General features: G+C 47.3%; 1 protein-coding gene across 4 annotated transcripts in view; it reads right to left on the reverse strand.

Annotated features, from left to right (window-relative positions):
- mrtfba (myocardin related transcription factor Ba) overlaps nucleotides 1–18,501 on the reverse strand; it is a 290,456-nt gene extending 271,955 nt beyond the window's left edge. For 3 of the 4 annotated variants that reach the window (XM_080207002.1, XM_080206999.1, XM_080207003.1), the window contains exon 1: nucleotides 18,413–18,501. The gene's annotated coding sequence lies outside the window, so the exon portion shown is untranslated. Of the gene's footprint in view, nucleotides 1–6,384; nucleotides 6,512–18,412 lie in introns of those variants that run through there. The other variant, XM_080207001.1, reaches the window with a different exon arrangement.
- Nucleotides 18,502–27,426: the final 8,925 nt, after the last annotated feature.

A 27,426-nucleotide genomic window follows, 5' to 3' on the forward strand; every position in this document is an offset into this window, starting at 1 on the left:
GGGACTTGTCCACAATCAGTCCCTCCAGTCTGTCGAGCACCGCCTCTCTAGTAACAATAATGTCATTCAGGCCCTCCACTCCTACCATCTTTCCATCTTAACATCTGAGGTAGATAGGCTATCAACTAATATTCACTACAAACTCATAGACCTCCACAGCTACCTTGACCACACTTCCTCATTCCCTGCTTCCTGTCAGGACATGATTATATTCTTCCAGTTGCTCCATCTCTGTCATATCTGTTCTGATGATGTATCCCTCCACATCAGCGCTGCCAATATGTCTTCCTTTGCCCTCAGAAGGAACCACAAGGAGAAAAATCCTACTCAACCTCATCCTCAATCTACCTGCCACACGTGCATTTGTCCATGACGGTAAACCATTAAGAGTGTGGCATCAAGGGGCCCTTGCAAAATTTATGTCAATTGGAATTGGGGAGGGGAAACTCTCCACTGGTTAAAGTTCATACCCAGTGCAAACAAAAATGGCTGTTAGGGATCATCATCTCAGCCCCATCCCATCACTGCAGGAGTTCCTCACGATAGTGCCCTAGGCCCTGCCGTCTTCTGTTACTTCATCAATCACTCTACCATAAAGTCAAAGATGGGATGTTTGCTGACGATTGCACCATGTTCAGCAAGAGTCATGACTCTTCTGACAATGAATTAGTCTGTGCCCTCACAGGGCAAGACCTGAACAACGTTCAAGCTTAGGCTTTTCAGTGGCAAGTGCCAGGCAATGGCCAACTCCAACAAGAGAGAATCTAACCATCTCCCCTTGAGGTTCAACAGCATCATTATGGTTTAACCCCCCACCATTAAAATCCTGGGGTTTACCACTGACCAGAGACTGAACCAGACTGACCAGAGACTGAACCATAGAAATACTGTGGCCACAAGAACAGATCAGAGGCTGAAATTGCAGCAAGTAACTCATTTCCTTATTCACCAAAGCCTGTCCATTATCTACAATGCCCAAATCTGCACTCCACTTGCCTGGACAAGAGTCTGTTCTGACATTACCTTCCGTATTCGCTGCTTCCGAGACATCTTCCGTTAGCCACAAGATTTTCCCTTCACTGTGGCTGACAGAGTTCTTGAGAAAGTCTGTTCCATTTCACACACATCACTTGGTGGCACAGTGGTTAGCACTACTACCTCATAGCGCCCGAGATCAGGTTCATTTCCTGGCTTGGGTCACTGGCTGCGTGGAGCCTTCACGTCCTCCCCTTGTCTGCGTGGGTTTCTTCCGGGTGCTCCAATTTCCTCCCACACTCCAAAGGTGTGCCGGTTAGGTGGACTGGCAATTATAAATTGCCCTTTAGTGTCCCCCTAGGGTAAATACTTGAGGTTATAGGAATAGAGTCTGGGTGGGATTGGGGTCGATGTTGACACGATGGGCTGAATGGCTTCCTTCTGCACTGTAGGATTCTATGCCTTTTACCCCTTCCCCTCATCTTCTAAGCCATCAGGCTCCACATCCAATTCAATATCCTTCACGAGTTCTGGTACCTCCAGCAGATGTCACTACCAAACAGGTCTTCCAGCATTCTGAAAGAATCATTCCTTCCCCAGCACCCTGGTCTGCTCTTCAATCAACCCCAGCACCCCTACCCTATCTTTCCCACTGCATCTTCCCATTGAGATGCAACACTTGCCCTGTTCCCATTATGCTGGACTCCAAACACTCCTTTCAGGTTAAATTGCAATTTATTTGTACTTCTTTTAATTGAATGTACTATATTCGCTGCTCACAGTGCAGTCACCTCTACACTGGGGAGGTGTTTGGACAAACTTCACAAAACGCCATTCATCCTGCAAGCAAGACCTTAAATATCTGGTCATCTGTCATTTTAAATCTTCTCTTCATTCCCTCTCTGGCCTCCATGTCCTTGGCCTCCCACGTTCAAGGAATTTTCGGGGAATTTCACAGTAATGTCATCACAGTGTTAATATAAGGCTTACTTGTGACTAATAAATAAACTTTGCTTTAAGGAAGAGAAACTCAACCTTCAAAATTGCCACTTTACAGCTTTCTGGACTTGAGTTCAGAAATTTCAGATTGTAATTGCTGTCCCCATGTTTTCTGGATAACAATGATTGGTGATGATGATTGATAATGATTCCACCATTGCCATTAACACCTTCAGCCTCCAGATCCTCCAGTATTCAGCTGATTGAATATCGGGCATATGACCCAAGATGCACAACAGGACCCACAAAATCCCAAATTGCTGACCTTCGTGGGAATCATCCAGGAAGCTGGAAGTTCTATTGGGCGATTTCTCTACTCCCTGCAACCCTTTTGAGAATCAGAGGCTTTGGACGTTTCCAAAGTACCTCCCTCAATCATTACCCAAATGTAAAATAAATAAATGTAAATTTTAAAATCTTGGAAAACTACTCCACCGTCCCCAAATCACTGACCCACACCAACACCCCCCTCCCCATCCCATCCCCTTGCCCTACTCAAAACTCCAACCCAACCACCGCTCCAGATCATACTGATCCCTGACCTGACTACCTCCCCATGTGCTAGTTCATCCATTTGCCACCCTACCCAATTATCTCACCCACTCTACCCATTCACTCACATTCATACTGGGATGTGGTATTGCCAGCGTTAGACTGGGTTGGCACAGTAAGTAGTCTCACAACATCAGGTTAAAATCCAACAGGCTTATTTGGTAGCACAAGCTTTCGGAGCACTGCCCCTCACCTGATGAAGGGGCAACATTCCAAAATAACCCTGTTGGATTTTAACCTGGTATTGTGAGCTACTTACTATTCATTCTGGGCATATAAAAGTACTTAACAACAGTTGGTGCTGTACAACTGGGGTGTCTGCAGTCTTCCACTCAATGCCACAGCCCTGCAATGTAGTTCTCCAAGAGACTGGACACTTCCATGTTCCTGGAGGAGCTGGGCTCAGAAGGCTCAGCCAGAAATGCAGAACTGCAACAGGCACAGTCAATGGGAGTTGCAATCCAATGGTGATTGCTACTTTGCAGAAGCTCCAGGCCTTTGTTTCTTCACTTGTCTTGTTATTAGTTGCCTTTTCCTTGCACTTTAATCTCTCTCACTCCCACCCTATCACATCTATTGTTCTGCCCCCACCCCCTCTGCCTCTTGTTTAAACCTATTACAACTTCAAATATTTCCAACTCTGTTCAAAGGTCATCGACCTGAAATGTTACCCCGCTTTCTCTCTGCACAGATGCGGTCTGTCCTCTGTGTATTTCCAGCATTTTGTGTTTTAATTTCAGATTTCCAGCATCTGCAGTAGTCTGCTTTTGTTGTAGGAAAAATTCTACCCTTTGTGGATCGCCACCTTGGCACGACAGAAAGGTTTGTGAAAGGGTGTTGACGGAAATGTGGAGTTAAGGTTACAATCAGATCAATCATTATCTTATAGAGTGGCAGAGCAGGCTGGAGGGGCTGGGTGGCCTACTCCTGCTCCAATGTTTGAATGTTATCTGCTCCAACCATCCTTTAGGTGATGCCTTCAGGAGCTACTTGTTCTTGCACCCATGTACCAAGATTGGTGGGGGGGGGCGGTGGAGGAGTGCAGAGGTGCCGGGCAAATTGTGGCCCAAAAGGCGAAAGAGGATTGTGCACCTCATTGACAGCAAAGACAAAATGCTGCAGCGGCAGCGAGCTGATCCCAATCATCAGGGTTCAACACATCACCAAAAGCTAACCAGTAACACATCAAAGATGGCCCTGTATTACACAAAGTCACGTGCAAGCTTCTACCAGGCTCCATTTGCCAAGTTCTGGGGTAATGGAGGACAATTGGTGACGGAGGCAGCGCTGTGAACCCAAGGGTCCTGAATCAGGAACCCGCACGTGGATGGGCAGCAGCATCTGCGACTGAAAAGTTCTCCAGTATTCCCTCTGCTCACTCCAAATGAGTAGGCTAGAAGAGATGCCCAAAAAAAAATACGCCAGCCTACATCCTCCTGGCTGGGAAACTCTACCCTGTGGGATCACCATCTTCATGGTCAAAGAAAGAAAATCTAAATTTTGCTGGGAATGTTAGAACACTCGATAATCTCTGTTTGACAGTTTGGAAAGAAGAACGGCCATGGAGGCCTCCTACATCAAAGCATTTGCATCTTCTGGATTATATCAGCATTGTTTGGGTCAAAGGTTTAAGTGATATCATGATCACTCAATCCAAGCGGGGTATGCAATACGTAGGAACATCAGAATTAGGAGCAGAAGTTAGCAAATTCAGTCCTTCGAGCTGCTCTGCCATTCAATCAGATCATGGCTGATCTCTTCCTGGTCTCAAATCCACCTCCCCACCTGGTCACCATATCCCTTGTTCCTTTTTTTTTATTAGAAATATATCCACCTCCTTCTTGAAACCAACGATTCAGACTCCACTGCACGACGGGGCAGCAAGTTCCACAAATTCACCCTCCCTCTGCGAGAAGTAGTTCCTCCTCATCTCAGTTTTTAATCGGCTGCCTCGCAACCTATACCTGTGACCTCTTGCTCCAGATTGCCCCATAAGAGGAAACATTTGGTCTACATTTACTTTATCAATCCTTTTTAAAATTTTATATACTTCAGATCCCCTCTCATCCTTCTAAACTCCAGTGAGTACAAGCCCAAACTGTTTAATCTCTCCTTTAATCCTAGAATCAATCTGGTGAACCTCCTCTGAGCTGCCTCCAATGCCACTCCAATAAGGAGACCAAAACTGAACACAATACTCCAGATGTGTATCTTTTTCGAGATGTGGTCTCATTAATACCCTTCACAATTGCAACAACACTTCTGTAGTTTTATATGCCAGTCCCTTTGCAATAAATGCCAACATCCCATTTGCTTTTTTTTTTAAACTACATGCTGCACCTGCATCCCGATATTCTGCGATTCGGTGATACTCGCTGGACTGATCATTAGAAATGTTTGTTCAACAAGCACTTCAACATCCCCCCAGTACGAAGGCATCCTGTGGTACCGAGGTCCAAGAGGAAGAATGTCTCAGTCCTAAAGCAGCCTGAAACAAGGGATGAAATCCAGTGCATCTCACGACCAATTTGAAAAATCTTCACATTCCAACTCGCTTCTTCAACACTGTGATCAAATACAATGAACTGTACTAGACTCCTACGTCCTGATCATTGCATCGGAGCACCTTCGTCACCTGGAGTGGTTTAATAAAAGTCGTGCTGAAATACGAGGCCCTGGGATAAAAATGAGCAGCCTTCATTACCTGGCAAAACAACCCAAGATTGCAAGTCAAGAACGTAGCTTTCCAATAGCAGAAGGCCGATGTCCAAAGGTAAATCCAGTCAATAAAGGACATGTGAAGTGAAGAGAAAGCCCCAGTGATTGAACAATATGCTGACCACCATGACAAAATAACCAAAGCCATCCATAGACCAAAGACAAAACTCCCTTTGCACACTATAACACTGGGCAGCATGCTGGCAGAGTGGTTAACACTACTGCCTCACAGCACCAGAGACCTGGGTTCAATTCCCGGCTTGGGTCACTGTGTGGAGCTTGCACATTCTCACTGTGTCTGTGTGGGTTTCCTCCAGTTGTTCTGGTTTCCTTCCACGGTCCAAAGACGTGCGGGTGAGGTTGATTGGCCATGGTACCAATCAGCTGGCTATAGAACATTGGAAATAGCAACAACTTGTCCATCAAGCTTCATCACACAGAGTCACAACAGAGTCTGAACGGTGACACAGAGCAGCCACAGAAGGAAAGAAAGCAAATTCTGCACTCAGTAGCCTACTGCTTCCTGAAACATCTTGCCTGTCTGCCCAAAAATCTGTGTAAGAATCACAAGACCAACACTGGCAAAAACTCATGACTCTGAGCAAATGTCATTCCCAAATCACAGGACAGCAGCAACAAGGGGAATTCTCTCAGCTTTATTTGAGAGAACTTTAATTCTCTAAAGCGTCATTTAAGTGTCACCTCTCAACTTCTAGATATTGTTATCTCCTGTGCAATTTGCATTTCTATTCGCGAGCAAAATAAATCAACAATTAAAAAGGGACAAATTAACAAAATATCAAAACAGATTAAAGGGAAGATCCTTGAAGTTGCATTTATATAGCACCTTCAATCTCAGGTTGGCTCACTGTCAATTAAATACCTATGAAATGTGGCCACTGTTGTAATAAAGGGAAATACCTCAGCCAAAGTGTGCAGCAAGCACATAAACTGGTACTAAATATAAAAACAAGATTGTGCAAATCTAGAAAAACAACACATGGCCATTTCTATTCTAACTAAAGTAAACATTTTACCAAAATAAATAATTTATTGAATATGTAACCATAACATATGTTAAACATGTCATTTCACATCATGGAATATAGATATTGTAAAGAGCAGTATTAAAATCAATACCTGCCTTTCCTAACTTGATGAGATAAACATGTTGAATGAGGTACCCAGTGTGAAGACTGTAAAGACCAACGCTCATATTAAGCTCAAAATTTTCAATGTCTGCACTTTCAGGGACTCTAGTAAAACACTTCTGCTGCAATCGGCCCGATTCTTGAGCACTGGTATAACGAGGGTCTGCACTATCAGAGTTCAAAGAAATACAATACTGAAAATTGCAGGACTGTGCTATAATTAGAACCTATCATTTACTATTTATCTTATTCCTGTAAACGTGTATGCCAACATTCTCCCATTACACCTCCCGAGAATGACAACTCAAACTGCCATATAGTTCCATATGTTGTGGCAGTACCTTGCCCTGCAGTGATCCTTCAACAATGAAAATTGATAAGGATATTCTTGCCTAATCCAACTCTGCCCTTTTAGACAGAATGTTTATCATTACCTTCATTGTAACATCTTTCTCTACACCCTAGCTATGACCGTAACACTATATTCTTTACTCTCTCCTTTCCTTCTCCATGAACAGTATGCTTTGGCTGTATAGCACGCAAGAAACAAATTTTTCACTGTATACTAACATGTGGCAATAATAAATCAAATCATTAAAAATAGAATTTGACATTTCTCAAGTTTAAATGTACATACAGCAGACAGATTTAAAGGTAGGATTTATGCCCAGGTCACTGGCAAAATCCATTTTAACCTCACAACTGTACAATCTAAAATTCATATACAACTCACCAGTAGATTAATGCTGCATTCCTCTAATTTCACTGCCACCAATACCAACCCCAATTTTAGGTAATCTGCTAAGCTCATCGAAAATGATCATTTTCACTGAAATCTCTGAAACATGAAGCTTTCTATTGGAAGCTTATGGGGAATCTGTCAGCGCTGTTCGTACTTACATTCTCCAGCAATGTGGCGCAGTGGTTAGCACTGTGCCTCACAGCGTCAGGGACCTAGGTTCAATTCCCGGCTTGGGTCACTGTCTGTATGGAGTCTGCACATTCTCACTGTGTGCACGTGGCTTTTCTCCCAGCGCTCCGATTTACTCCCACAGTCTGAAAGACGTGCTGGTTAGGTGCATTGGCCAGGCTAAATTCTCCCTTGGTGTACCCAAACAGGCACCGGAGTGTGGCGAGTAGGGGATTTTCACAGTAACTTCATTGCAGTGTTAATGTAAGCCTACATGTGACATTGATAACATGTTTAATTGTCCTTGTACCTTATGGCACTGTGTGCAGTAATTACTCCTTAATATTCTGGACTACGGTCAAACCTGATTAGATCGTATCATTGGAAGAGGATAAAATAGGGTCAGAGCCGCACAGCACAGAAAATGCCCTTTGGCCCTTCAACAGACAATAACTACCACTGACGTCGCACTAATCCCATATCCTTGAATGTTATAATATTTCAAGCACTCTTCAAATACTTTTTAAAGGATATAAGGTGCATGGCCTCCACTCTCAGGCAATGCATTCCATATTCTTCCCATTTGCTGAGTGATTTTTTTTCTCATCAGCTTCTCTCTTACTCTGCCAATTGTTGGAGATTTTTAAAATGTTCATTTCCTCAAAAATGGAGAGATATGTAATCGCTCCGGTCAAATGACAGATAAATGCACAAATTGATCAAAGCAATAGCTGTTTCGATAATTGCAGGTGAATTGCCATTAATCCAAAATTAAGCCCCCAACACATTTTCTAAATCCTATAGCTTTTGCCAATCTGCTTGAGGGTGACAGCGCGGTAGTACAGTGGTTAGCACAGCTGCCCCACAGCACCAGGGACCTGGGTTTGATTCCTGGTTTGGGTCACTGTCTGTGAGTTTGCACGTTCTCCCCACATCTGCATGGGTGTCCTCCAGGTGCTCTGGTTTCCTCCCACATTCTGAAAGACATGCTGATTAGGTGCATGGACCCGAACGGACGGTGACTTGGGGAATTTCACAGTAACCTCATTGCAGTGTTAATGTAAACCTTATTTGCAACTAATAAATGAACTTTAAAAGGATCCAAAACTTTATCCAAATCTTCCTAACATCGAAGACATTGGGAATGTGTTTATATGCTATTAGAATCTTTGAGAATTAAAGAGTTGATAATGCAAGATAAGGTTTTACTTGGAAATACATGTTCACAAGTGTGTAAGTCATAACTCAGTAACAGCATCACCCGAGTCTTACCCCAGACATGTGAGCACATCAACTAGGCTAACACTCCTGCACATTACCAATATTAAGGACATGCATTTAAATGGTCATTGAATAAACATATGGATGATACTGGAATAGTGTAGGTTAGATGGGCTTCAGATTGGTTTCACAGGTCAATGCAACAGAGGGCCGAAGAACATTACAGTGCAGAACAGGCTCTGTATACCAAGGGAGTGCCAGAGGTGCAGTTCTCTGGATGAAACTTTAAACAATGGTGTATCTACTCCCTCACATTACTGTAAAACGATCCCATGGCACTATTTTGAAGGACACAGGAGTAATTCTCTCAAGTGCCCTCACTACCATCCCAAAAAAATTACGTGGTCATCATTACATTGCTGCTTGCAATCCTTGCTGTGCCCAAATTGGCTGCCACATCTCCTACATTCCAATAATTACTACAGCTTAAATGTATTGCATTGATTATGAAGCACGTGAAACGTGCAGAGGCTGTGAAAGGTTGTAAATGCAAGTCTTCCTTCTTTTTCTCCTCAGTGTAAACCTAATTCTACAGTGGCCAGTTGGCTAGATGGCTAACATGTGGTTCAGAATAATGCCAACAATCCAGGCTTGAATTTTGTTCAGGCTGAGGCAGACCTGGGATGTCTCCCCACCCTGCCTGAGAAAGGAAGGCATAAGAAAACCATTTGGAATGAAGCACCAGCAGACGATAAATCCAGGACCTGACTTGAAGCAAAGTACACATGAATGAATGACTAAATGAGTGATAAAAATCTTCACTTTGCCTGTTTCAATCACTCAACATCAATCACTCAGAGGGTGGTGGGTGAGTGGAATCGGCTGCCGTCGGTGGTGGTGGGGGCGAACTCATGGAGTCTTTTAAGAGACTTCTGGATGAGTACATGGGATTTAATGGGATTGAGGGTTATAGGTAGGCCTAGTAGGTAGAGATATGATCAGCGCAACTTATGGGCCGAAGGGCCTGTTTGTGCTGTAGTTTTACATAAGAACATAAGAAATAGGAGCAGGAGTAGGCCATCTAGCCCTTCGAGCCTGCCCCGCCATTCAATAAGATCATGGATGATCTGTCGTGGCTCAGTTCCACATTCCCGCCCTCTCCCCATAACCCTTAATCCCCTCTCTCATCAAAAACCCATCAACCCGCGTCTTAAAAATATTTAGCGAGGCAGCCTCCACCACTTCAACGGGCAGAGAATTCCAGAGATTCACCACCCTTTGAGTGAAGAAGTTCCTCCTCAGCTCTGTTCTAAACCGCCCCCCCTTTATCTTGAGGCTATGCCCCCTAGTCCTACTATCCTTTCTGAGCGGGAAGAGTCTCTCCACCTCTATCCTTTCATCCCATTCACCATCTTATACGTCTCAATGAGATCTCCCCTCGTTCTTCTAAACTCTAACGAGTACAAGCCTAATCTATTCAGCCTCTCCTCATAGCTCAACCCCCTCAACTCCGGAATCAGCCTAGTAAACCTCCTCTGCACTCCCTCCAAGGCTAAAATATCCTTGCGCAAGTACGGCGCCCAAAACTGCACACAGTACTCCAGCTGCGGCCTCACCAATGCCCTATACAGCCACAGCAAGATCTCCCTACTTTTATGTTCAATCCCCCTTGCGATGAAAGCCAGCATCCCATTCGCCTTCCTGACCACCTGCTGCACCTGCAAGCTGGGTTTTTGCGACTCATGCACAAGGACCCCGAGGTCCCTCTGCACCATCGCCTGCTGCAGTTTTTCTCCACGTAAGTAATAATCCTTCCTACCATTATTCCTACCAAAGTGGACCACCTCGCACTTACCAACATTAAATTTCATTTGCCATTTCCTGGCCCATTCGCCCAGCCTATCTAGATCCTTCTGTAGACTCTCCCCACCCTCCGCACAATTTGCCTTTCCACCAATTTTGGTGTCATCAGCAAATTTCGACACCCTACACTCGGTTCCCTCCTCCAGATCATCTATATAAATGGTAAATAGCTGAGGCCCCAGCACCGACCCCTGGGGCACTCCACTAGTCACCATCCGCCAATCCGAATAGCACCCATTGACCCCCACTCTCTGCCTCCTATTTGACAACCAGTCCTCTATCCACGCTAACACCCTACCCCCAACTCCATGCCCCCTGACCTTCTGTAATAACCTCTTGTGAGGTACCTTATCAAACGCCTTCTGAAAATCCAGGAAGACCACATCCACCGGCTCTCCTCTATCCACCGCCCTAGACACATCCTCATAGAACTCCAGTAAATTTGTCAGACATGACTTCCCTTTTAGGAAACCGTGCTGCGTCTGCTCTATCAAGCAGTTCCCCTCAAGATGCCTCGCTATTTCCTCCTTGATGATGGATTCTAACATTTTACCTACAACAGACGTTAAACTAACAGGCCTATAATTCCCCGCCTTTTGCCTGGCACCCTTCTTAAACAACGGCGTAACATTAGCTGTTTTCCAATCTTCCGGCACTTCCCCGGAATCCAGCGACGTCTGGAAAATAACCACCAAGGCATCCACTATCACCTCCGCCATTTCTTTCAGGACCCTCGGATGCATTCCATCCGGTCCTGGGGACTTGTCCACAATCAGCCCCTCCAGTCTGTCTAGCACCACCTCTCTAGTAACAGTAATGTCATCGAGACCCTCCAGTCCTACCACCTTTCCATCTCTAACATCCAGCAAATTATTCACGTCCTCCTCCGTGAAGACCGAAACAAAAAAGTTATTCAAGACCTCCGCCATATCCCCATCCCCTACCACTAAGTCCCCCTTCTCATCCTCTAAGGGACCAACGTTCACCCTAGCCAGCCTCTTCCTTTTTATATATTTATAAAAACTCTTGCTATCCTTTTTTATATTAAGCGCTAGCCCAGCTTCATAGTTTCTCCTACCCTTCTTTATCAACTTCTTTGTCAATCTTTGTTGACATTTAAACCTCTTCCAATCCTCTTCTCGCCCACTACTCTTAGCTACTCTAAACGCCTCCGCTTTTAATTTAACACTTTCTATGTTCTATGTTTACTTACAGGGCGTAAAACAGCCAAATCTAACTGACAAATGCTAAAAATTTAAGAAGGACATGCTAAATCAACAGTAGATTTCTATTGTTTCATTAATGCTTGCACTTCATTTGAATCTCCATGATAACTGTCAAGTCCGCAGAATTTCTTTGCTCCTTCCTTCAACACCCTTCTCCAAAAACAATCCTATTCATTATAGAAAGTTAAACCAACATTTTCACTTATTTGAAATTTCCAAATAGTTCATGAAAATTGTACTGAGGCAATCACTACCACATATTAAGAATGTGACAGAATCTTTACAGAGCAGATGGCAGCTATTTGGCTCATTGAGTCTGCATCAATTCTCCAATAGAGCATCTTTCCCTACAGCACAGGAATCTACCATTCAGCCATCGGACAGCGTATCTTACCCAGACAGCAATCCCTCGTATTTACCCCACTAACCACCCCAACTTTCATATCCTTGGAATGTGACATGAAACCGGAGCACCTGGAGAAAACTCATGCAGACACAGTGAGAACGTGCAGACTCCGCACAGTCACTCAAAGCCAGGAATCGAACCCGGGTCTCTGGCACTGAGAGACAGCAGTGCTAACCACTGTGCTGATTTCAAATGAGTGGCAGCCAAACATCATTGATGTTTCGCTGTTAAAATTCAGAATCCTTTTTTAGGAAAAAAATACACCATTCAAATACATCTACTAAACAATAATGTAAAAAAATATATTTGGAAATCCTACCTCCTAGCTGCAACTAACTATAATGACACTTAAGTTACGAAAGAAGCATTTTTTACATTACCTGTTTCTTTACACAAAGGTAAACTCAAATATGACATTATGGCATTTCTGAATGGAAGTGACCATTCAATTAAATAAAAGACAAATGCAGTTACGAAAGGCACCTTCATCACCTAATGAAGGAACAGCGCTCCGAAAGCCCTTGATTCCAAATAAACCTGTTGGACTTTAACCTGGTGTTAACAGAATTCTTACTGTGGCCTTACATATAGGCATGTGAAAAATACACCTAATTTAAATTAGGATTAAAGCTAAAACATTTGGGTTAACATTAAACCTTGTAACCATTGAAAAATATTAAAACCTCTTTATCAGGAATCAAAATTTCTCTTTCGAAACAAACTGAATGTTTGGGAGCAAACAACTTTATTGCTCATGATACAATTTGTATGTTTTCCAAATTTGATGTCACAAATGAATTGTATGAGAAATTAACATTTGTAATTGTTATGTGAGCTGATAAAATTGCAGTTGCTTATCTTTAAATCTATTTGAGTGATGTGCAAACCTAGCAAAGTTCAGCTGGGACATCAAAAGGCATCATCAGGGCAGCACGGTGGCACAATGGTTAGCACTGCTGCCCCACAGCGCCAGGGATCTGGGTTTAATTTTTGGCTCGGGTCACTGTCTGTGCGAAGTTTGCACATTCTTCCCGGATCTGCGTGGGTTTCCTCCAGGTGCTCCAGTTTCCTCCCACAGTCTGAAAGACATGCTGGTTAGGTGCACTGACTATGTTAAATTCTCCATCACTGTACCCAAACAGGTGCCCCAATGTGGCAACTAGGGGATTCTCACTGTAACTTCATTGCAGTGTTAATGTAAACCTACTTGTGACAATAATTAATGAACTTCAGAAAGAACTTAACTGGCTGCAAAACACTACAATATCATGAGATAAGGAAATGCGTCATTACTGTCACTGAATCCCCCACTATCTACATTTGGGGGTTATCATTGATCAGAAACAGAACCGGACAAGGCATATAAATACTGTGGCTACAGGAGCAGCTCAGAGGCTTGGAATTCTGTCGTGAGTAATTCATCTCCTGAATCCTCAAGGCCTGAATACCATCCACAAAGCACCAGTGAGGAGTGTACTGGAAAACTCTCCATTTTGCTTGGATGAGTGCAGCTCATTTGATTGGCACCTCATCCACCAATTTCAATATTCACTCCCTCCACTGCCAGCGCACTGGCAGAAGTTTGAAGTTTATTTGTGTCACAAATAGGCTTACATTAACACTGCAATGAAGTTACTGTGAAAAACCCCAAATCGCCACATTCTAGCACCCAACCTGCATGTCTTCTGGATTGTGGGAGGAAACCCGAGCACCCGACGGAAACCCATGCAGTCACGGGGAGAACGTACAAACTCCATGCAGACAGTGACTCAGGCCAGGAATTGAACCCAAATCTCTGGTGCTGTGAGGCAGCAGCACCCCCCCACGCCCCCCTCACTGCCACTGGGTCAAAATTCTGGAATTCCCTTCTTATCAGGGAATCATATGGACTGCAGCTGTTCAAAAGGGCGGCTCACCACCCAGCACCTTCTCAAAGGCAATTAGGATGGGCAATAAAAATACTGTCCTAGCCAGCGAAGCCCACATCCCGTGAAGGATCAAAATAAATGAGATTCTTTCTATCAATTTCCAGTTCTTGTAACAGGATGAGTCATAGGTTTCAAACATTCATTTCATTAACTGGTGTTATTCTTCCCTAGAACTGTTCTTCACACTGTTTTAGGATGCCAAATAACCAGAATTTTAAACTCTATCCAATGCCCAACAATACAGCAGAAGTTAATTAATTACCAGCCCCTCCAAATGCAGTGATGACAGATCAATGGCCAGCTTAGAAGACTACCATCACAGTAAAAAGCACAGAATTTGTAAGTGTGGTTTGCTAAAGCTATGATGCCGGCCCAGGAATGGAAACATGCCAATGGGGCCCCTGAGGACTGTGACATTTTGTTTATTCCAGAGGCTCTGGACCTTCTCTTGTGGATTAGAATTGTCGGTTTGACATGGGTCCTTGAAAGATTGTGCTGCATCCCATTGCTACATTTAGCGGTAACCACAATTCTAAATAAAACAGTCAGTTGCTGACCCGTCTGCAATCAGCCATATGCCAATCAAGGCACTAACAATAATAGAAGATGTCCACTTCACATAAGGTTGGATGAAATCTTAACTGTTCTGCACTCTTAAGGAACAGCTCAACTACTGAAATTTTCCTGACAGTAAAATTATGAAAACTGAAAGGGATGGCTGCTTCTCGCTGCAGCAATATTCTGCCATAACAACTGAACATACAAATTATTTTACATGCCTTGATACATGCATGCTCCCTATATAAGTACTGTTAGGCACACTGACTCTAACTCTCAACTGTATTATAACAAAGACACTCTTTGAAACCAGGCAGATCCAGCAAACAGAATCACAGAATTGTTACAATGCAGGTGGCCATTCTGCCCATAATGTACATACTAGCTCTCCAAATGTCCAATTCACTTACTATCATTCTCTTGCCTTCTCCAGGCCTTTACCACTCCAGACAGAGTATGAAACAATTTCTCCTCACGTCGCTTTTGCTCTTCTAACAATCTGTGCTGTCCTCTCATTCTTGATCCTTCCACAAGTGCGAACCAGGGCTCACTCCAACATGAAATATGAGATTTCTGCTGCAATCTCAGCAATTCAAGGCGGCAACTCACCACGCCACCTTCTCAAGGACAGCTAGGATGGGCAACGAATGCTCACTTAACCAGCAAAGCTCACATCCATTGAATAAATGTTTTCTCTGTCGATTCAGTAGCGCAGACCCGCACAATGTGGACATAAACAGAAACTCCTAATGAACTGACAAGTCCAACCAAATAAATTAATGAAATTTCAACACTAGAAGTGTACCATCAGCTGACAGGAATCTGCACGAGCACAACAGACACATGCCTCTCTGAACATTGCTGATTTTCAGCCAGTGTGTTATCAGGCAGGATTCACAGTAACTGGGTGGATGCGACAGTGTTGGAGCAAAATTCACAGACATGGGGGATGTGGGGGGAAAAGTGAAAAGGGGGGAGATTGGAAGGGGCGAGAGGGGGAAGATGGGGGGTGGGAAGGGGGGAGGGGCGAGGAGGGGGGAGATGGGGGGTGGGAAGGGGGGAGGGGCGAGGGCGAGGAGGGGGGAGATGGGGGGTGGGAAGGGGGGAGGGGCGAGGGCGAGGAGGGGGGAGATGGGGGGTGGGAAGGGGGGAGGGGAGATGGGAAGGGGGGAGGGCGAGGAGGGGGGGTGGGAAGGGGGGAGGGGCGGGGGCAAGGAGGGGGGGTGGGAAGGGGGGAGGAGCGAGGGCGAGGAGGGGGGGTGGGAAGGGGGGAGGGGCGGGGGCGAGGAGGGGCGAGGGCGAGGAGGGGGGGCGAGGAGGGGGGAGGGCGAGGAGGGGGGGCGAGGAGGGGGGAGGGCGAGGAGGAGGGGGGGCGAGGAGGGGGGAGGGCGAGGAGGGGGGAGGGCGAGGAGGAGGGGGGCGAGGAGGGGGGGGGCGAGGAGGGGGGGGGCGAGGAGGGGGGGGGCGAGGAGGGGGGGGCGAGGAGGGGGGGGGCGAGGAGGGGGGGGGCGAGGAGGGGGGGGGCGAGGAGGGGGGGGCGAGGAGGGGGGGCGAGGAGGGGGGGGGCGAGGAGGGGGGAGGGCGAGGAGGAGGGGGGGCGAGGAGGGGGGAGGGCGAGGAGGGGGGGGTGGGAAGGGGGGAGGGGAGATGGGGGGTGGGAAGGGGGGAGGGGAGATGGGGGGTGGGAGGGGAGATGGGGGGGTGGGAGGGGAGATGGGGGGGTGGGAGGGGAGATGGGGGGGTGGGAGGGGGGATGGGGGGGTGGGAGGGGGGATGGGGGGGTGGGAGGGGGGATGGGGGGGTGGGAGGGGGGATGGGGGGGTGGGAGGGGGGATGGGGGGGTGGGAGGGGGGATGGGGGGTGGGAGGGGGGATGGGGGTTAGGAGAGGGGGGGGGTGGGAGGGGGTTAGGAGAGGGGGGGGGTGGGAGGGGGTTAGGAGAGGGGGGGGGTGGGAGGGGGTTAGGAGAGGGGGGGGGTGGGAGGGGGTTAGGAGAGGGGGGGTGGTGGGAGGGGGTTAGGAGAGGGGGGGTGGGAGGGGGTTAGGAGAGGGGGGTGGGTGGGAGGGGGTTAGGAGAGGGGGGGGGGTGGGAGGGGGTTAGGAGGGGGGGGGGTGGGAGGGGGTTAGGAGAGGGGGGGGGTGGGAGGGGGTTAGGAGAGGGGGGGGGTGGGAGGGGGTTAGGAGAGGGGGGGGGGTGGGAGGGGGTTAGGAGAGGGGGGGGGGTGGGAGGGGGTTAGGAGAGGGGGGGGGGTGGGAGGGGGTTAGGAGAGGGGGGGGGTGGGAGGGGGTTAGGAGAGGGGGGGGGTGGGAGGGGGTTAGGAGAGGGGGGGGGGTGGGAGGGGGTTAGGAGAGGGGGGGGGGGTGGGAGGGGGTGGGAGGGGGTTAGGAGAGGGGGGGGTGGGAGGGGGTTAGGAGAGGGGGGGGGTGGGAGGGGGTTAGGAGAGGGGGGGGGTGGGAGGGGGTTAGGAGAGGGGGGGGGTGGGAGGGGGTTAGGAGAGGGGGGGGTGGGAGGGGGTTAGGAGAGGGGGGGGGTGGGAGGGGGTTAGGAGAGGGGGGGGTGGGAGGGGGTTAGGAGAGGGGGGGGTGGGAGGGGGTTAGGAGAGGGGGGGGGTGGGAGGGGGTTAGGAGAGGGGGGGTGGGAGGGGGTTAGGGGGTTAGGGGGGGTGGGTGTGGGAGGGGGGTTAGGAGAGGGGGGGTGGGAGGGGGGTTAGGAGAGGGGGGGTGGGAGGGGGGTTAGGAGAGGGGGGGTGGGAGGGGGGTTAGGAGAGGGGGGGTGGGAGGGGGGTTAGGAGAGGGGGGGTGGGAGGGGGGTTAGGAGAGGGGGGGTGGGAGGGGGGTTAGGAGAGGGGGGGTGGGAGGGGGGTTAGGAGAGGGGGGTGGGAGGGGGGTTAGGAGAGGGGGGGGTGGGAGGGGGGTTAGGGGGGGTGGGTGTGGGAGGGGGTTAGGGGGGGGGTGGGAGGGGTGTTAGGAGAGGGGGGGGTGGGAGGGGGGTTAAGAGAGGGGGGGGTGGGAGGGGGGTTAAGAGAGGGGGGGGTGGGAGGGGGGTTAAGAGAGGGGGGGGTGGGAGGGGGGTTAAGAGAGGGGGGGTGGGAGGGGTGGGGGGGGTGGGAGGGGGGGTGGGGGGGGGGTTTAGGAGAGGGGGGGTGGGGGGGTCAGGAGAGGGGGGGGTGGGGGGGGGGTCAGGAGAGGGGGGGGTGGGGGGGGGGGTCAGGAAAGGGGGGGGGTGGGGGGGGGTCAGGAGAGGGGGGGGGGTGGGGGGGGTCAGGAGAGGGGGGGGTGGGGGGGGGTCAGGAGAGGGGGGGGAGGGGGGGTGGGGGGGGTCAGGAGAGGGGGGGGTGGGGGGGGGTGGGGGGGGTCAGGAGAGGGGGGGGTTGGGGGGGGTTGGGGGGGGATCAGGAGAGGGGGGGTGGTCAGGAGAGGGGGGGGTGGGGGGGGTCAGGAGAGGGGGGGGTGGGGGGGGTCAGGAGAGGGGGGGGTGGGGGGGGTCAGGAGAGGGGGGGGTGGGGGGGGTCAGGAGAGGGGGGGGTGGGGGGGGTCAGGAGGGGGGTGGGGGTGTCAGGAGAGGGGGGGTGGTGGGGTTGGGGGGGGTTAGGAGAGGGGGGGTGGGGGGGTTGGGGGGGGTTAGGAGAGGGGGGGTGGGGGGTTGGGGTGGGGTGGAGGTGAGGAAGGGGGTGGGGGTGAGGTGGGGGTGGGGGTGGGAATAGGCCCCTCCCCTCCCTCAGTCCCTTTAAGGACAGTGCAGCACCATCTGTCTCCATGGAAACGTTTACTGAGGCACTCAGATACACACACAGGGACGGAGGCAGGTCTCCGGCCAGCAGCCAGATGGCCTGTTCCCTTGCCCGGCAGCCACGCCCTGACACTGCAGGGGAGGCTGTGGGGGGAGGGAGCCCGGCGTCCACTCACCTGAGGCGGTGCGGGAGCTCCGGCCGCATCGGGAGCGGCAGCTGTCAGCCGGCTGGCTCCCACAAACCCCCGCGCGGTATGCAAATCAGCCGGCCGCATGACGTCAGCGCGTCAATATGACGCAGGCGCGTTCCCTCCTCCCCCCGCAGGATGTTACGCCTGCGCGCTGGGACCAGGAGGGAGGGAGCACGTGGTTGATTCCCTAGGGTATCTAGTATAGTGCTGGGTGCAACCCCTGGAGAAATGTCACAGAGGCATTAAATAAAACTTTGCTTTCATTTTCATTGAACTCTTTAACATAAAAATATTAAATTATATTATTGTTCAAGTGAATCCCAATGCAAACTGGAGGAACAGCACCTCATCTTCCAATTGGACACTTTACAGCCTTCCAGACTGAACACTGACCTCAATAACTTCAAAGCGTCAACTCTCCCCTCCACCTCCTCCCCGTTTCCATTTATTTGATTTAAACTGATTATTTATTCGTGTCACCTGTAGGCTTACATTAACACTGCAATGAAGTTAGTGAAAATCCCCTACTTGCCACACTCCGGTGCCTGTTCACGTACACTACAGGAGAATTTAGCATGGCCAATCCAGCCAACCAGCATGTCTTTTCATCTCATTCATTCATATTTATCACATTTCATTCTTACTTTTCCGCTTCTGAAATCTTGCGCTCCATCTTATCTCTGATGCCCACCTCCCCCACCCCTCCCTTCAGAGATCTGCCACATTCCTCAGGTAGTCCTCTCACACTCTGCACCTTTGTTCTGCCATTCACACATTCCGGTTTGATTTGATTTGACTAATTATTGTCACATGTATTAACATACAGTGAAAAGTATTGCTTCTTGCACGCCATGCAGACAAAACATACCATTCATTGAGAAGGAAACAAGATAGTGCAGAATGTAGCGTTGCAGTCAGAGTTAGGGTGTAGAGAATGATCAACTTAATGCAAAGTAAGACATTCAAAAGTCTGATGGTAGCAGGGAAGCTGTTCTTGCGTCGGTTGGTATACGACCTCAGATTTTTGTATCTTTTTCCTGATGGAAGATGGTGGAAGAGAGAATGTCCGGGTGTGTGGGATCCTTAATTATGTGGTGTTTTGCCAAGGCAGCAGGAAGTGTAGACAGAATCAATGGATGGGAGGCTGGTTTGTGTGATGGATTGGTTATATTCACAACGTTTTGTAGTTCCTTGTGGCCTTGGGCAGAGCAGGAGCCATAACAAGCTGTGATACAGCCAGAAAGAATGCTTTCTGTGGTGTATCTGTACTGTTGGTGAGAGTCGTAGCAGACATGCCAAATTTCCTTAGTCTTGTGTGAAAGTAGAGGCATTGGTGGGCATTCTTAACTATAGTGTCAGAATGGGGGGACCAGGACAGGTTGTTGGTGGTCTGGACACCTAAAAACCTGAAGCTCTCAACACTTTTCTACTTTGTCCATGTTGATGTAGATAGGGGCATATTCTCCTTTACACTTCCTGAAGTCGATGACAATCTCCTTTGTTTTGTTGACATTGAGGGAGAGATTATTGTTGCTGCATCAGTTCACCAGATTCTCTATCTCACTCCTGAACTCTGTCTCGTCGTTGCTTGAGATCTGACCCACTACAGTGGTGTCGTCAGCAAACTTGAAAATTGAATTGCAGGGGAATTTAGACACTTTTAGCACTTTTATCATCACTAATTACTTTTGTTTATTTCCATCCTTATCGTATAAATCTCTGCCAATTTTCTTTGCCTTCAGCTCTGATGAAGGATCATTCAGATTCAAAATGTTGCCTCTATTCTCTCTCCACAGGTGGTGTCAGGCCTGCTGACTTTCTCAAACATTTTCTGTTTTTGTATATTAAAAATGCAAAAAATTCTCTTTTCAGCAAAAGCAGAAAATGCTGGAAAATCTCAGCAGGTCTGACAGCATGTGTGGAGAGAGAATAGAGCCTATGTTTCGAGCGTGGATGAAGAGTTGTCTCTGTACAAATACTGTGGAAGGTGCCAGAGCGAACTATCCCCAGTATACCCTCAAATTCCATCTTTTACTCCTGTTCTATACTCTTAAAACTTAACCCTGACTCCTTTCAACACTATTTTCCGCACTCTATCCTTCCCTTCTCCCCTGTGTACTCAATGAACGGGATGTTTTTGTCTGTATAGTGCACGAGAAACAATACTTTTCACTGTATCCCAATATATGTGACAATAATAAATCACAGTGGAAGTCAGACCTGCTGAAGTTTTCCAGCACTTTTGGTTTTTGCTTCAGATTCCTGCATCCACAGTCATTTCCTTTAAAAAGCTTGTTTGATTGATAATGAACCTTTGTAAAATTGGCTAATGAGTCTTCTCGCTTCCCAACTGTTCCAGGAATGCAGTGAGTTTGTCAGGAGATGGGTGTGTTGGCCAACGCATAGGGAAAGTCAGGTGATAAGACCTCTAGGAATAGGTTTACCCATGGTTGGCAACCCAAAAAATACTGGTGGAAATTTCAAATGAAGGTAGAATGTGCGAGAAACTCTGGATTTCACTGTTTTCTTTTCAAGAAAAAAGCCTTGCTTTTATTGCAAACCAGGTTGAAAAATGGACAATGCATTTTGAAAAAGTGTGGAAGATATCAGAGGTATTTGATAGTAAATTCATTAGCTTTTGAGGGGATTCTCTCTTCTTCAGGTGAATGGAGAGTTCTGGCCTCAGACAGAGCATATAAAGCACAGACAGTTTACAGATTACTGATTAGAATGTGAATCTTTACACCTAACCTGCTGTTCAAGTCCTAAAGTGGCCGACAATGTGTGTGGAAGGAGCACTGATCACAGGTTAAAGAGATGTGTATTGTCTCCAGACAGTACAGTAAGTGAGGTACATTGGGGAGACCATGCAGACACTACGACAACGGATGAATGAACATCGCTCGACAATCACCAGGCAAGACTGTTCCCTTCCTGTTGGCGAACACTTCAGTGGTCACGGGCATTCAGTCTCTGACCTTCGGGTAAGCGTTCTCCAAGGCGGCCTTCACAACACACGACAGCGCAGAGTCGCTGAGCAGAGACTGATAGCCAAGTTCCACACACATGAGGATGGTCTCAACAGGGATCTTGGGTTCATGTCGCACTATCTGTAACCCCCGTGACTTGCCTGGGTTTGCAAAACCTCACTTGCTGTACTGTCTGGAGACAATACACATCTCTGTAACCTGTGATCAGTGCTCCTTCCACTCACATTGTCGGCCACTTTAGGACTTGAACAGCAGGTTAGGTGTAAAGATTCACATTCTAATCAGTAATCTGTAAGCTGTCTGTGCTTTATATGCTCTGTCTGAGGCCAGAACTCTCCATTCACCGGAAGAAGAGGGAATCCCCTCGAAAGTTAGTGAGTTTACTATCAAATAAATCGGTTGGACTAAAACCTGGTGTTGTCAGACTTTTTACTGTGTTTACCCCAGTCCAACGCCGGCATATCCACATCATCAGGTATCAGAAGCAGCAGCACAACCCAAGATAGATAGTAAGAAATATAATGTGTTTATCAGTGTCACAAGTAGGCTTACATCAATACTGAGGCTACCTCGCTAAATATTTTTAAGACGCGGGTTGATGGGTTTTTGATAAGAGAGGGGATTAAGGGTTATGGGGAGAGGGCAGGAAAGTGGAACTGAGCCACGACAGATCAGCCATGATCTTATTGAATGGCGGGGCAGGCTCGAAGGGCTAGATGGCTTACTCCTGCTCCTATTTCTTATGTTCTTATGTACTGTGAAAATCTCCTAGTCGCCACAGTCTGGTGCCTGTCTGGGAACATTGAGGGAGAATTTAGCAAGGCCAATGTACCTAAGCAGCTTTCAAAGTGTGGGAAGGAACCAGAGCACCTGGAGGAAACCCATGCAGACAGGAGGAGAACACGCAGACTCTGCACAGACAGTGACCCAAGCCAGGAATCGAACCCGAGTCCCTGGCACTGTGGTTGCCGTACTAACAACCGTGCCACCGTGTTGCCCGACAGATTGATATAAGCAAAATATTGCAGATGCTGGAACATGAAACAAGAACAGAGGATGTCAGAAAAACTCAGCAGGTCTGACAGCATCTATCGAAAGAGAAATATATCGGTTTATTCAAAAATCATTATGATAATGGGTGCCAAACTGTGATGACAAGATAAAAGTAATCATAATTCATAACAGTTATGGACAGTCATTAAAGTAAAAAAAGTCTAAAAGGATAAAAATGGTTACAGATTTATGAGCATTTCAGTGTACAAAAAAATTACAAAATCTTGCAAAATGCAGGTTTCCTTAACTTCTAGAGTGAAAATAAAAAGTCTGCTACACTTTGCATTTAGTATTAAAGTCTCTGGATCACATGTTGTAAGGTTTAGTTCCTTAAATTCTCACTCATCTGGGTACTACTGGGTTATATAATTGGTATTTACTGATAATGCAGAAGTTTTGCAAAATTTCTACTGAAGTGAAATTTTCCTGATAAATTTCAAATTTTGGTTTTAAGTAATTTCAGCCTTTTAGCTGCTGCTGAGTAATTACAGCTCAGATATAACACCCCACAGCAGCTGCAATGCTGCAGATGTAGTTCACATTCTGAGTCAGATAGTACTTATCTGGAAGACGATTCATCCTTGCCTCAAAACATCACCTTTTTCTCTGTCCACAGATGCCGCTTGACTTGCTGAGTGGCCATTTGGCCCATCAAGTATGAATCAACTCTCTGAAAGAGCACCTTACTCTGGCTCACCCACCTCTGCCCAGTTACAATGGCAATCCCCATAACCTACACATCTCTGAACACAAAGGGCCAACTTAGAATGTTAATCCTTAGGGGCAGCACGGTGGCACAGTGGTTAGCACTGCTGCCTCACAGCACCAAGAACCCGGGTTCAATTCTCGGCTTAGGTCACTGTCTGCTTGGAGATTGCACATTCTCCCAGTGTCAGCGTGGGTTTCCTCTGGGTGCTCTGGTTTTCTCCTACAGCCCGAAGGTGTGCTGGTTAGGTGGATTGGCCATGCTCTTAGGGTTGGGCGGGGGGACTAGCTACGGTAAATGCATGGGGGAAAGGGCCTGGGTGGGATTGTGATCAGTGCAGACTCGATGGGCCAAATGGACTCCTTCTGCACGGTAGGATTCTATGACTCTATAATCCACCTAACCCGCACGGTTTTGGAGTGTGGGAGGAAACTGGAGCACCAGAGGAAACCCACGCAGACATGGGGAGAATGTACAGCCTTCACACTTACAGTGACCCAAAGCTGGAATCGAACCCAGATCCCTGGCGCTGTGAGGCAGCAGTGCTAACAAGCTGACAACCCTAAATTTCTTCAATTGCCCTTCATAACCTCAGACACACGCTAATCGGTCGTGTTGTCCTTCTCTGCAGTCTCTCCACTGCAGTCTTGCAGTCCAGTGACAGACAGAAGGAGCTCTTCATTTGTTCTGTATTCATATAGCTCAGCAAGTTGGATACACACAAGATACGCCTCCAGCAGGCTTTGAGATGCCTTCATTGATGGCATGGAGGGTTAGGGAGCCTGAACCTCTCAACCTGACATCAATCAATCTTTACCTCATGAAAAGAAAGTAAAATAGTGCTATTATGTAAACCAATGGAAAGATTAATTAAAAGATACTCAAGCTGTTTATTTTCTCCTTTGCTTGAACTCCTAACCTCATCCTAATGACTCACATGCTTTCCCTTTCTCATTTCTCACTCACAGCAGGCTCAGTCTCTGCACGCTATCACTTCCTGCTGTTTGTCTTCAACTAACCTATTTACCTCAAACTTAAGCCCAACCAAATTTCTCTTAAAATGTCATTAGAAGGCAGGATCACCTGCCCTGCACAAAGTAACAGAATGGTTATTCTATTGTGCAAAGGTTGCCAAAGATTGGTGATGGCCTAATGATATTATCGCTAGACTCCTAATCCAGAAACTCAGCTAATGTTCTGGAGACCCGGGTTCGAATCCCGCCACAGCAGATGGTGGAATCTGAATTCAATAAAAAATACCTGGAATTAAGAATCTACCGATGACCATTGTCGATTTTCAGAAAAACCCATCTGGTTCGCCAATGTCCTTTAGGGAAGGAAATCTGCTGTCCTTACCCGACCTGGACTACATGTGACTCCAGAGCCACAGCAATGTGGTTGACTCTCAACTGCCCAGCTGAAGAATGGGCAATAAATGCTGGCCAGGCAGCGATGCCCGTCCCCCATGAATGAATTAAAAAAAACCTGAACAATGGTGATTGGAGAACTGGCACAGTTAATTTGACCCTTACACAACACACACCTGTAAGGTAAGAAAGGTCAGAAAGGAAAATAAGATGCAGAAATTGATAGAGAAAATGAAATAATACAGACTAAAGGAACGCAGTTTTGTACACAGCCCTAGTTATGAGATTGCAGTCACAAAATAAGTATGATCCTGTGTTGGGGTAACACAGAATGTTCACTACTTGTCCCAGTACTAAATGTCCCTCCCTTCTTAATGGAATGTGAAATATGTGTTTACGTTCCCAGTGTCACATTTTTGTATTAAAGTGTTTACAGGGTGGTTGGTGTATAATGAAGCAGCCACGACGGAAACTCTCCACCCTCTGCTTGTGAACAGTGAGCGATATGTACTGGGTAATCATCTCTCCTTCATTGAATCATAGACACACAAGGTGCCCTTCCTCCAACTTGAATTCTCTGTTATTATAAAGTTTGGGCAGTTGACTTTTGAGAACAAAGTCCTTTTATTAGCTGCTTTGGTGATTACCAAAACAAAAAAAAGAACAACATGGGAGCAACATTCTCAATACAATTTGATTGTCTGTGCAGTGTTGTAAAATAGACAGCACTACTCACAGCGCAAAATAAATCACCTGGATTGCCTGTATATGTTAAAAGATCTTATAATTAAGGAGCTCCTCGTCTTACAGAATGAAAGTCATGCAGAGGAATCCAGAGGCAGTCAGTTCATTGAGAAAAATGGGTTTACATAATAACATAAGAACATAAGAAATAGGAGCAGGAGTAGGCCATCTAGCCCTTCGAGCCTGCCCCGCCATTCAATAAGATCATGGCTGATCTGTCGTGGCTCAGTTCCACATTCCCGCCCTCTCCCCATAACCCTTAATCCCCTCTCTTATCAAAAACCCATCACCAAGAACTAGAAGCAGGAGGAGGAGATTTGACCCTTTGAGCCTGCTCACCATTCATTCCAACCACAGCTGATAACCAAATTCAATATCCTGACTCCCCCCTTCCTCCATATCCCTTGATCTCTTTAGCCCCAAGAGCGATATCTAATTTCTCCTTCAAATCAGACAACATTTTGGCCCCAACTACTTCCTGTGGGAGTGAATTCCACACATTCCCCACCCTCTGGGTAAAGAAATTTCTCCTCACCTCCGTTCTAAAAAGTTTGCCCCTTATTCTCAAACTATGACCCCCTAATTCTGGACTCCCCCACCATCGGGAACATTCTTTCTGAATCTACCCTATCTAACCCAGTTAGAATTTTATATGAGATCCCCTCTCACTCTTTTAAACTCCAGTGAATATAAGTTATAGAATTAAAAAGGATTATAATTTGAGCATTGATGTTTATGTATTCAATCATCTGATGAAAATCCAGTCCAGTTGTCCCAGGTAAGTCATAGGTTTAACATATCAAACTACAAGGCCTACTTGTTAACAATCATCACAGCAGGACTAGAGGGCACAGCCTCAAGATAAAGGGGAGGCGGTTTTGGACAGAGTTGAGGAGGAACTTCTTCACTCAAAGGGTGGTAAATCTCTGGAATTCTCTGCCTATTGAAGTGGTGAAGGCTGCCTCGCTAAATATTTTTAAGACGCGGGTAGATAGGTTTTTGATAGGCAAGGGGATTTAAGGGTTATGGGGAGAGGGCGGGAATGTGGAACTGAGACACGACAGATCAGCCATGATCTTATTGAATGGCGGGGCAGGCTCGAGGGGCTAGATGGCCTACTCCTGCTCCTATTTCTTATGTTCTTATCACTCTCCAGTGTTGTTAAAACAGCATGAAAACATGTCGTAGGATCTGTTTTACTTTGTGATTTTCCTTCAGTAATCACTAGTGAAAGCAATTTATCTCAATGTAGGAAGATTGCTGGCTTTGTTTTCCAGAAGCCATGTACCCTGGGGGGGGGTGCTCAGGTTATAGAATTGAATGGATGGCACAGCAGTTGGCACTGCTGCCTCATAGCACCAGGATCCCTGGTTCACTTCCCAGCTTGGGTCACTGTCTGTGTGGAGTCTACACATTCTCCCCGTGTCTGTGTGGGTTTCCTCCGGGTGCTCCGGTTTCCTCCCTCAGTCCAAAGATGTGCAGGTTAGGTGGATTAGCCATGATGTCACGGGGATAGGGCAGACCTAGACTTGGGTAAAATGCATGTTCAGAGAGTTGGTGCAGACTCGATGGGCCAAATGGCCTCTTATGCACTGGGAGGATTCCATGCTAGATAGTCAATATCTTTTCCCAAAGGTAGGGGGGTCTAAAACTAGGGGGCATAGGGTTAAGGTGAGAGGGGAGAGATACAAAAGTGTCCAGAAGGACAATTTTTTCACACAGAGGGTGGTGAGTGTTTGGAACAAGCTGCCAGAGTTAATAGTAGAAGCGGGTACAATTTTGTCTTTTAAAAAGCATTTAGAGAGTTACATGGGTAAGATGGGTATAGAGGGATATAGGCCAACAGCGGGCAATTGGAACTAACTTTGGGGTTTAAAAAAAAAGGGTGGCATGGACAAGTTGGGCCGAAGGGCCTGTTTCCATGCTGTAGACCTCTATGACTCTATGACTCATGGTTCAATGGTAGGGTTTACAGACACTCCTACATGCGCTGAAAACAGAACCACAAGAAAGACACTAAAGTTTAACATTTACTTATCAGTGTCACAAGTAGGCTTACATTAACACTGCAATGAAGTTACTGTCAAAATCCCTAAGTCATCACACTCCGGCGCCTGTTCGGGTACACTGAGGGAGTAT

The sequence above is a fragment of the Carcharhinus amblyrhynchos genome, chromosome 18 (genome assembly GCF_965287045.1).
Source record: "Carcharhinus amblyrhynchos chromosome 18, sCarAmb.v2.hapA, whole genome shotgun sequence".
NCBI classification, from domain to species: Eukaryota; Metazoa; Chordata; class Chondrichthyes; order Carcharhiniformes; family Carcharhinidae; genus Carcharhinus; species Carcharhinus amblyrhynchos.